Genomic DNA, 9,370 nt, shown 5'->3' on the forward strand with positions numbered 1-9,370 from the left:
AGGTTCTCCACCACTTGGTCGATAATATCTTACATGATCTAATCCAGATAGGTTAGGTCCTGAATTAGGATGACGATCGGTTGATTGCCAATCATCAGCCTGAGTTAGAGCCACTTTCCTTCGAGGGTTCATTCCATCCACGATGTCGGATGGTGGTTCGGCATCATCGAAATAATGGTGAAGTAAAGCGACTCCAGAGGTTGGTTTCTTGCAGACGATTGTAGTAGTTGGTTGTGCATGGTCGGGTTATTTGGGATCTATGGCTTATTTCGGTCATGGTGAGGTAATTAAAGAAGGGGCTGTTGGAGAAGAGTTAATTGATTTAAACCTTTGAGTCATATCAGTAGCTCGAGTATCATGATGAATCTCAGTTATGGAGGAATTAATCTGATTTGGAGAGCCTATGATGGAGATATCCATAGGCTCTCCCAGGGTGTATGAGAGAGTATGGCTCCGATTAGGGCCACTTAGATTAATGGGGCATTAATTAAAGCTTTATTGTCGAGGGATTTTTGTTCAGCTTTAGCAGTGGGGTTGTTTATTTTCCAATTATTCAAGTGGGGACCAATGGGTCCCTTTTGACCACTGTTCATTAGCGCTAAATTACTTTTTTGATAATTTTATATTTATCAATTTTTTTGTTTTTCTTGGTGTCAGTACTAGTTGCTGTAATCCAGCGATCATCAATAAATTGGGATGGTGGGATTTTCAAAGACATACTTAGTGCTACTTAGTGGGCCCTTATCTGTTGTGGTGAGTAGTGTTGATGGTCGTTCTGCCCGTTGGCTTATGTTTTGGCTGATTTATTCATGTTCTTATTAATGGGGAAGGTCATCAGCAGCTAGTCGTTGCCCATGGTCACTGTTGACGATGATGATGGAATGTCTTGTTGTGATTGGTTGTTGTATATGTAGCTATAGTAGTTGGATATGTGTCTGATTCTTCTACAAGTTGTACATATAACATCTTTCTCTTCATACACCACCTTTTAGATATGGGTTCCAATAGTGGCCTTTGTCTTGACTGGAATTTTGATTGAGACTTGGATACATATCTGTGCATATCTTTCTCTTAAAGTTAAGGAGGTACATGCGTTGATCTTTAGGAGGTGTCCTAATTTTTCCCCTACTTTTTCCAGGATTGATCTGTCGTAGAATTCAGTGGAGAGTTGAGAAAGTGTAATACCCCGTACCTTTCCTAGCTCAATTTAGCTCCTAGAATGTCAATGGTTAGCTTTGAAAATGAATAACTCTTGATACATGTAGAATTTTTAAGCTCTAGACCCACCAATGTATAGATAATTAAACCAACTTTCCAATGATAGCAATTTTGCCTTAATCAAAAACTCGATTGAGAAGTTATGGCAATTTTAGTGAAAACTATAGGGCATTTCGACAGGCACCGCGTCGAGGTGAAGTACCAAATCATAATTTCCTGGTTCCAGTGAGGCACCGCGATTGGCCCGCATCATGGTGAAACTCCAGTTCTCGTTCATCCCTTTCCAGTAGCTCATTGCGATTTGACTATATCGCGCTAAAATTCCAAATGAACTGACACTGTGTCGCGATGGAGTGTAAAATAGCACTCCTTCTTTTTCTAGTGCCGCAATGCGATTTCGAACTTATTTTTTTAAAGGGCAATCTAGTCCTTTCCTCAGCCCCCAATTTGTGAATGACACTGAATTAATCCTATTCCAACTATTATATGCTCAATTTTCATCAACTTTCTCTTGAAGAGATCCTAGAACATCAAAAATTAATTCCTAAGAAATCCAAATTCCACCATTCTTTCTCCAAGGATGCTCAAAATTCAAGGTAATCAAGAATCCATCTTGAAGAGCACAAATAGGGATTCAAAATTCAAGTTTCTTCATCTAATCATCAATCAAGGTATGTGGGGGTTTTCAACAAGGATAATTCTTTCATCTTTGTGTCCAAAACTAGTTTTTAATTACAAGGTTACATGAATATACATGAGTTTCAAATTAAGGTTCACACCTAATATTGTTATTTGCAAGATTATGAGATTTCAAGTGATTTAGATGTTGAATTATATGTCCAATATTGTATTTTCATGGATATTATAGTAATTTCCATATTTAGACTTGAATTATCAATATTTTCATTACGTAGCATGAGTTTTATGATGATTTGACATGAATTTGATGCATGGGTTACTAGCCCTAGTTTGAATGTTGATATTTCAAGAATGACTATGCTTTAAGCATCCCATGACTAGTTATTGTCAGATTTTTAATAAAGATTTGATCTTTTGATCTCAGCTTAGATATGAAGTCCACTTCACAGATTTAGCTACAGTTACAGTATACAGATTTACAAGAGGTTTTCATTGTAAATCCTTATATTAGTTTTTAAAAGTAAATTTCCTACAGAATGAGCATACAAATTAAAGGGAGTAGTATTTAGCACCGAGTTGGGTATGTTTACATGCCCCAGAACTACGAGCCAATGTAGGTACAGATTATCAGATTATTCCCATTTCTATATGGATGTTAGTTACAGATGTGATCACTTAGATTAGGTTATACTCCTTGCCAAGAGTATGACACCTCTCCCCAATGTGAGGTTTTCCCATAAGAAAACTAGACATTGGACACTATGATAGCTCACATAGTGTATGTCGGTTAGAGGTGTGCATCGATCGGTTTGGTTCGGTTCGGTTTTACATATTACCGGTTTGGTTTATTAGTTTTCAATTTTTAAATATGCTAAATCAATAACCAAACCAATAAGATATTTTTTAATCGATTTATTAGTTTTTAGTCCTTAACAGTTCGGTTTTCAGTTTAACCAATAAGAAAATACTCATAAAATAGAAATAGTAGTAACTAACATGAAAAATAATCGAATCTTAGTTGCAAACAAAAATCCTACATAATGTGTTTTAATTTACAAGAATCTTCAAATTTGAACTAAATGTTGCTAGGAGAAATTAAGAGTTTGTATAATTGAAATAATAGGTTTGTTAATTTGTAGAGATTAAAGAGAAATTAAGAGAAATATCTAATGTCATATATATATATATATATATATATATTCTTATTGGGTTATCGGTTTACCTATAACCTAATAAGAAAAAATCGAACCGAACCAATAACCCAATAATTTTATTTTATAAAATCATTAAAAAACCATTAACTCAATAACAATAACCCAATAACATTTTTATCGGTTCGGTTTCATTTTTTACACAGTCCTAATGTTGGTTAGAAGAACCTCTAATAGAAAATACTACAGAATAATCGTAACAGAACAGCTTTCAGAAACTAAGTGTAAAGGCTCACGATTTTATTCAGATATTATTTTATGTAAGTCATTAGCTACTAGATTTTAGACTTCAGATTTCAGATATAAAAGTGAGTCCTTTCTATTCTTAGACAACATGATTTAAAGGTAGAGTACAAGTACAGCTTTTAGAATAATATGCAACAACGTTTTGCTATTCATGATTATGATTTTCAGTTTTCAGATATTCTAGCTTATGTGAGTCATCTACATTTTGCATGCATTCTTTTACAAATTTATAATAATATTGAGATATTGACTTACTTGTACATTCACCCCCATATACTCAGTACAATCTACAAGTACCAATCCACATATACATCTATGTGCTACATTGTTTCATAATGTAGATTCAGGTGCTCAGTTTCAGTAGCATGAGTGATTTCGAGCATCTCCATCTATATTTTGACATTTGGTGAGTCGTCATAGTTAGGGGACTTAGTCATTTAGTTTTCTAGCTTATTAGTATAGATGATTCAGTATTTTCAGACAGTTCAAGTCAGATGGGGGTTTGTCCCAGTGACTCCCTAGCATTAGTAGTAGAGTCTTGTCAGACTGCTAGATATGATTCAGATTTTTAGTATTGATTGATCAGACTCTTGAGTTTAGTATTTTCAGATATTATATTCAAACAGTTTCAGTTTAGCTCATACAGAACTAGTAGAAGCCAGACAGGGTTTAGTAGAAGGCAGTTTCAGTATTATATATCTGAAAAACTATTCGAATATAATATCTAAAAATACTCTATACTTCCCTATTATGAGTTTCAAATTTAGTAGAAGGCAGACAGGGTTGGCTTAAGGCTACTCATAGTCTTGAGCACCGTGTGACATCTCGGGACCCGTTTTTGGGGAGTTACAGAAAGCCTTACTCAAATTGCTCTGCGTTTGAGCTTAGCCTTCTTTGGGATGAAATTACTTTTTCACTGATAGGAAGCCTTCCATTATAAACAATGGTCCCCCATGGAGGACTTTCAGGGCATTTTCCAACAGTTCAAATTTTGCCGTATAGAAGCCATACCCTAGGTCAATAAGAATGAGGGGTTCTATGGGTTTCCATAGATCATTCAATTTATTCTTTAGGTATTGGTGGGCTAAATTTTTCCCAAATAGTTTAAGAATTATATAGTGTCTCCAGGGGTGGTAGATCCTGTTCTTTTCTTCATTAGAAAGGAGTATGGTGTCTGGATCCGAATCAGCTTCAATTACTTGCTTACTTTCCTGGAGGGAATAGTTCCTATTTAAATCTGCTTCTTTGTTCAGTAGTGCATCTTTGGATGTGGATCTTTTCGGTTAGTCTTCCTCCATGTTGGTATGACGGTCAGGTGGTTCAGGGAGATCAGGAGGTGCAGTATGGGGGGGAGAGTTTTGTCCACTGTCATGGAAGGATATTGTTACTGTTCATAGAGAGTATTTTTGGAACAAAAGAAAGTTATGTTTTAAATGGAGGAAGTACTTGCTAATTTACAAAACTTAGATAAAATTAATTACAATTTTCTCATTTCACCCTTACAATTTATTCTTTTAGAAAGTGAAAACAAGTTATTTGTAAGGTTCCAAAAAAATTTCTTAAGGGGTAAATTAGTAAAGCTATTCTTTTATTATGATTTTTTAAGAAGCATGTAAAAGAAAAGTGAAAAACTAATATCGGGCAGATGACTATTTGTGTGCAAATAAAACAGATATTTATTTTTGTTTGTTTAATTTAGACAACCAAGAGATAATTATTACTTAATTCATAATTAACCATTATTATTTACAATAGTCATTTCCGAATGAATTGAATTTATCATAATGAAAAGTTGGTAATAAAATTATCAGTCTATTTATAACTCCTTAAGAGATGCATCAAGTCAATATCGGACAAGTAAAAACGGATAGAGGGAATAGTTTAGAAATTTATCTCTATAGTATAAAAATTCACCCCAGAATAATTGTCATTTTAGAAATTTGAGATTAAACTTGACTATTATTTCTAATTATACTCATAACATTAAAAAAATATTTTTGTAATATCGTTCAATTTTCACTACTACATCTAATAAATATGGATAACTTAATAACTACACCTTATATTTGTTATTTTTCTTAATGAGCATGACAAAACTAAAATGATAGTCAAAACAAGAATTACTCTCTCTATCTCAATATATATGACACGGTTTTCACTTTAGTTCATCCCAAAAAGAATGTCACATGTCTATAATTTAACCTTAAAATTCCTCTTTTTCTCTTAATAAAATGATTGTCTAAGGGTTCCTTTTAGTAAAACTTACATAAATCTCAGCCAGTTTACCCATATTTACACCCTATCCTGACCTTTTTCAAAATTTCAAAAAATTCTCATTTTTGTGTTTCTCATATACATATAATTAAAAGAGATATAAGATTGACGATACATCATAAGAATCAACTAATTTGCTGAAATTATGGAAGGTTACGTTAAATACCGCATTTAAGGAGTAATTTACTTTCCAAATCTTCTAATTAAAATACTATCTCCTAAAAAATGTCAATTTGCTAATAATATTTTTGTGTTTTTCAGATACATATAATTAAAAAAGATATAAGATTGACGATACATCATAAGAATCAACTAATTTGCTGAAATTATGGAAGGTAACGACAAATACTGCATTTAAGGAGTAATTTACTTTCCAAATCTTCTAATTAAAATAAAATATCTCCTGAAAAACATCAATTTGCTAATAATACTTTTTTTTTTTGAAATATTCTTCTCCATATTTAATTTGCAGATTCATTCTTCTTCTGCTTTTGTCTTTTTTTTCATGGTGCTATTTTTTCTTTTTCAACTATTTCTAATGAATATTTCGGTAGGGCTATCATTAGTTATTGTTAATTTTGATATTTCGAATTCTTTGTATTTGATGTACCAATGTCGGAGATATACCAATCTGTTTTTGTGTTTGATGGAATTGTAATCGGAGATGTACTAATGTCGATTCCAATTGCTATCTAAGGGGAAACCGATGAAGTTTTTTTCATACCAGTTGTTTTACTGTCGGATATCATAATATATACAATTCATTTGCCATGAATACAAATTAAAAAAATCAGATTATAGTCAAAAGATGTACTCATGATTTGTTTGTCAACTCGTTTATAATCTGAATTTTAGGATTCTTGTTTCTTAAAATTTGAAGTTGTATTATAATCTGCCAAATTATGCAATTCATCATTGTTTCAATTTTAAAGCCAAATTTTCTGGCGAACAAAAATATGTATCTCTTCTTGAATAAATTTAACCAAAGTTGTTTTCACGTTTAAGCTAAAAATATGTATCTCGCGTTTGATACATCATATTGAAGTTGAGATACATAATTTTGATTACTAAAATACATCCATTTCCAAACTATAAGAGGTAAATAATGCATCGCCATAATAGCAATTTTATTTCCAGTAGAACCACGCTTATATCGAGAGTGCTGAAAAAACTTACAAAACTCTAGTTTAGCATCTTTCTTAAAGTATAATATGTAGCCATTTTCACAACAACCAATTCTAACCGATGAGAGACCTAACTTTGACACCAATCTTTTTGCCTTATAGAAAGAATCAGGAACCTCCAAGACGGGGTCAACTAACTCTTTAATAAGGTCTATCATTGAGTCCATTCCTCCTTCAGCAATATTCCAGTCAAATTTAATACTTAATAATCTAACAGCAACAGAAAAATGATAGTGCGAACACCCTTCAAACAAAGGATGACTAGCAGCATACAATTCTTTGTAGAAATTGCCCGCTTCGCTATTAAGAACATCTTCAACATTTTCCCTAAAGTCAACCCCGTGTTGCATCCTAAAAGCATCATGCACCATTTCTGTAATCCTAGTGTCTTGAATACCACGTAATCTTAAAAAGTCATCGTGAAACCCCTTTCTATAAAGATGTTCCTTTACATCTTCTTCATTTACAAGATTTATACCATTACATCTAACACAAAGACAACAAATAATCCAATAACGTTTCCATATATCAAGTGTCTTTGCATGTTCAACAAATATTTTGACACCTTCAATAAATTCCTCCCTAATACCCATTATATTATCATTGTTCCGTTGATATATCCAACTATAATAAAGTTTCATCTACGCAATCAATCAGATTCAACTAATTAGATCAAGTCACAAAAATTGAACCATTTTTAAGTAACTAACTCACCTAACAAACCACATTCAAAACAAAAAAATCTCCTTTAAAGTCCCTAAACTTAACCATTTTCAAGCAACTAAGTCACCTATCAAACCACATTCAAAACAGAAAAATCCCCTTTAAAGTCCCTAAACTTAACCATTTTCAAGAAACAAAGTCACCTACCAAACCACATTCAAAACAAAAAAATCCCCTTCAAAGTCCCTAGACTTAATTATTTTTAACCAACTAAGTCACCTACCAAACCAGATTCAAAACAAAAAAATCCCCTTTAAAGTCCCTAAAGTTAACCATTTTCAAACAACTAAGTCACCTAACAAACCACATTCAAAATAAAAAAATCCCCTTTAAAGTTCCTAGACTTAACCATATTCAGGTGACAAAGTCACCTACCAAACCACATTCAAGACAAAAAAAATTCCCTTTAAAGTCCCTACACTTAATCATTTTCAAGTAACTAAGTCACATACCAAATCATATTCAAAACAAAAAAAATCCCCTTTAAAGTCCCTACACTTAACCACTTTCAACCAACTAAGTATCAAAACAAAATCATATTCAAAATAAAAAAAAATCCCCTTTAAAGTCCCTACACTTAACCATTTTCAACCAACTAAGTATCAAAACAAAACCACATTCAAAACAAAAAAAAATCCTCTTTAAAGTCCCTAGACTTAACCATTTTCAGCCAACTAAGTATCAAAACAAAGCCACATACAAAACACAAAATCTCCTTTAAAGTCCCTACCCTAAACCATTTTCAACCAACTTAGTCACTTACTAAACCACATTCAAAACTAAAAAAATCCTCTTGAAAGTCCCTACACTTAACCATTTTCAACCAACTAAGTATCAAAACAAAACCACATTCAAAACAAAAAAATTCCCTTTAAAGTCCCTACACTTAACCATTTTCAACCAACTAAGTATCAAGATAAAACTACATTCAAAACACAAAATTCCCTTCAAAGTTTCTACACTCAACCATTTTCAACCAACTAAGTCACCTACCAAACCACATTCAAAATAAAAAAAATCCCCTTTAAAGTCCCTAAACTTAACCATTTTCAAGCAACTAAGTCACTTACCGAACCACATTCAAAACAAAAAAATCTCCTTTAAAGTCTCTAAACTTAACCATTTTCAAGTAACCAAGTCACTTACCAAACCACATTCAAAACAAAAAAAATTCTTTTAAAGTCCCTAAACTTAACCATTTTCAAGCAACTAAGTCACCTACCAAACCACATTCAAAATTAAAAAAATCCTCTTTAAAGTCCCTACACAACCATTTTCAACCAACTAAGTAACAAAACAAAACTACATTCAAAACACAAAATCCCCTTCAAAGTCCCTAGACTTAACCATTTTCAACCAACTAAGTCACCTACCAAACCACATTCAAAACAAAAAAATCCTCTTTAAAGTCCCTACGCTTAACCATTTTCAACCAGCTAAGTATCAAAACAAAGCCACATTCAAAACACAAAATTCCCTTCAAAGTCCCTAGACTTAACCATTTTCAACCAACTAAATCACCTACCAAACCACATTCAACAAATAATTCTCTTTAAAGTTTCTAAATTTAACCATTTTCAAGCAACTAAGTCACCTACCAAAACACATTCAAAACAAAAAAAATCCCCTTTAAAGTCCCTAAACTTAACCATTTTCAACCAACTAAGTCACCTACCAAAACACATTCAAAATGGAAAAATCCACTTTAAAGTCCCTAAACTTAACCATTTTCAAGCAACTAAGTCACCTACCAAACCACATTCAAAACAAAAAAATCCCTTTAAAGTCCCTACACTTAACCATTTTCAACCAACTAAGTATCAAAACAAAACCACATTCAAAACAAAAAAATCTCCTTTAAAGTTCCTAAACTTA

The sequence above is a fragment of the Capsicum annuum genome, chromosome 7 (assembly GCF_002878395.1).
Source record: "Capsicum annuum cultivar UCD-10X-F1 chromosome 7, UCD10Xv1.1, whole genome shotgun sequence".
In the NCBI taxonomy this organism is placed as follows: domain Eukaryota; kingdom Viridiplantae; phylum Streptophyta; class Magnoliopsida; order Solanales; family Solanaceae; genus Capsicum; species Capsicum annuum.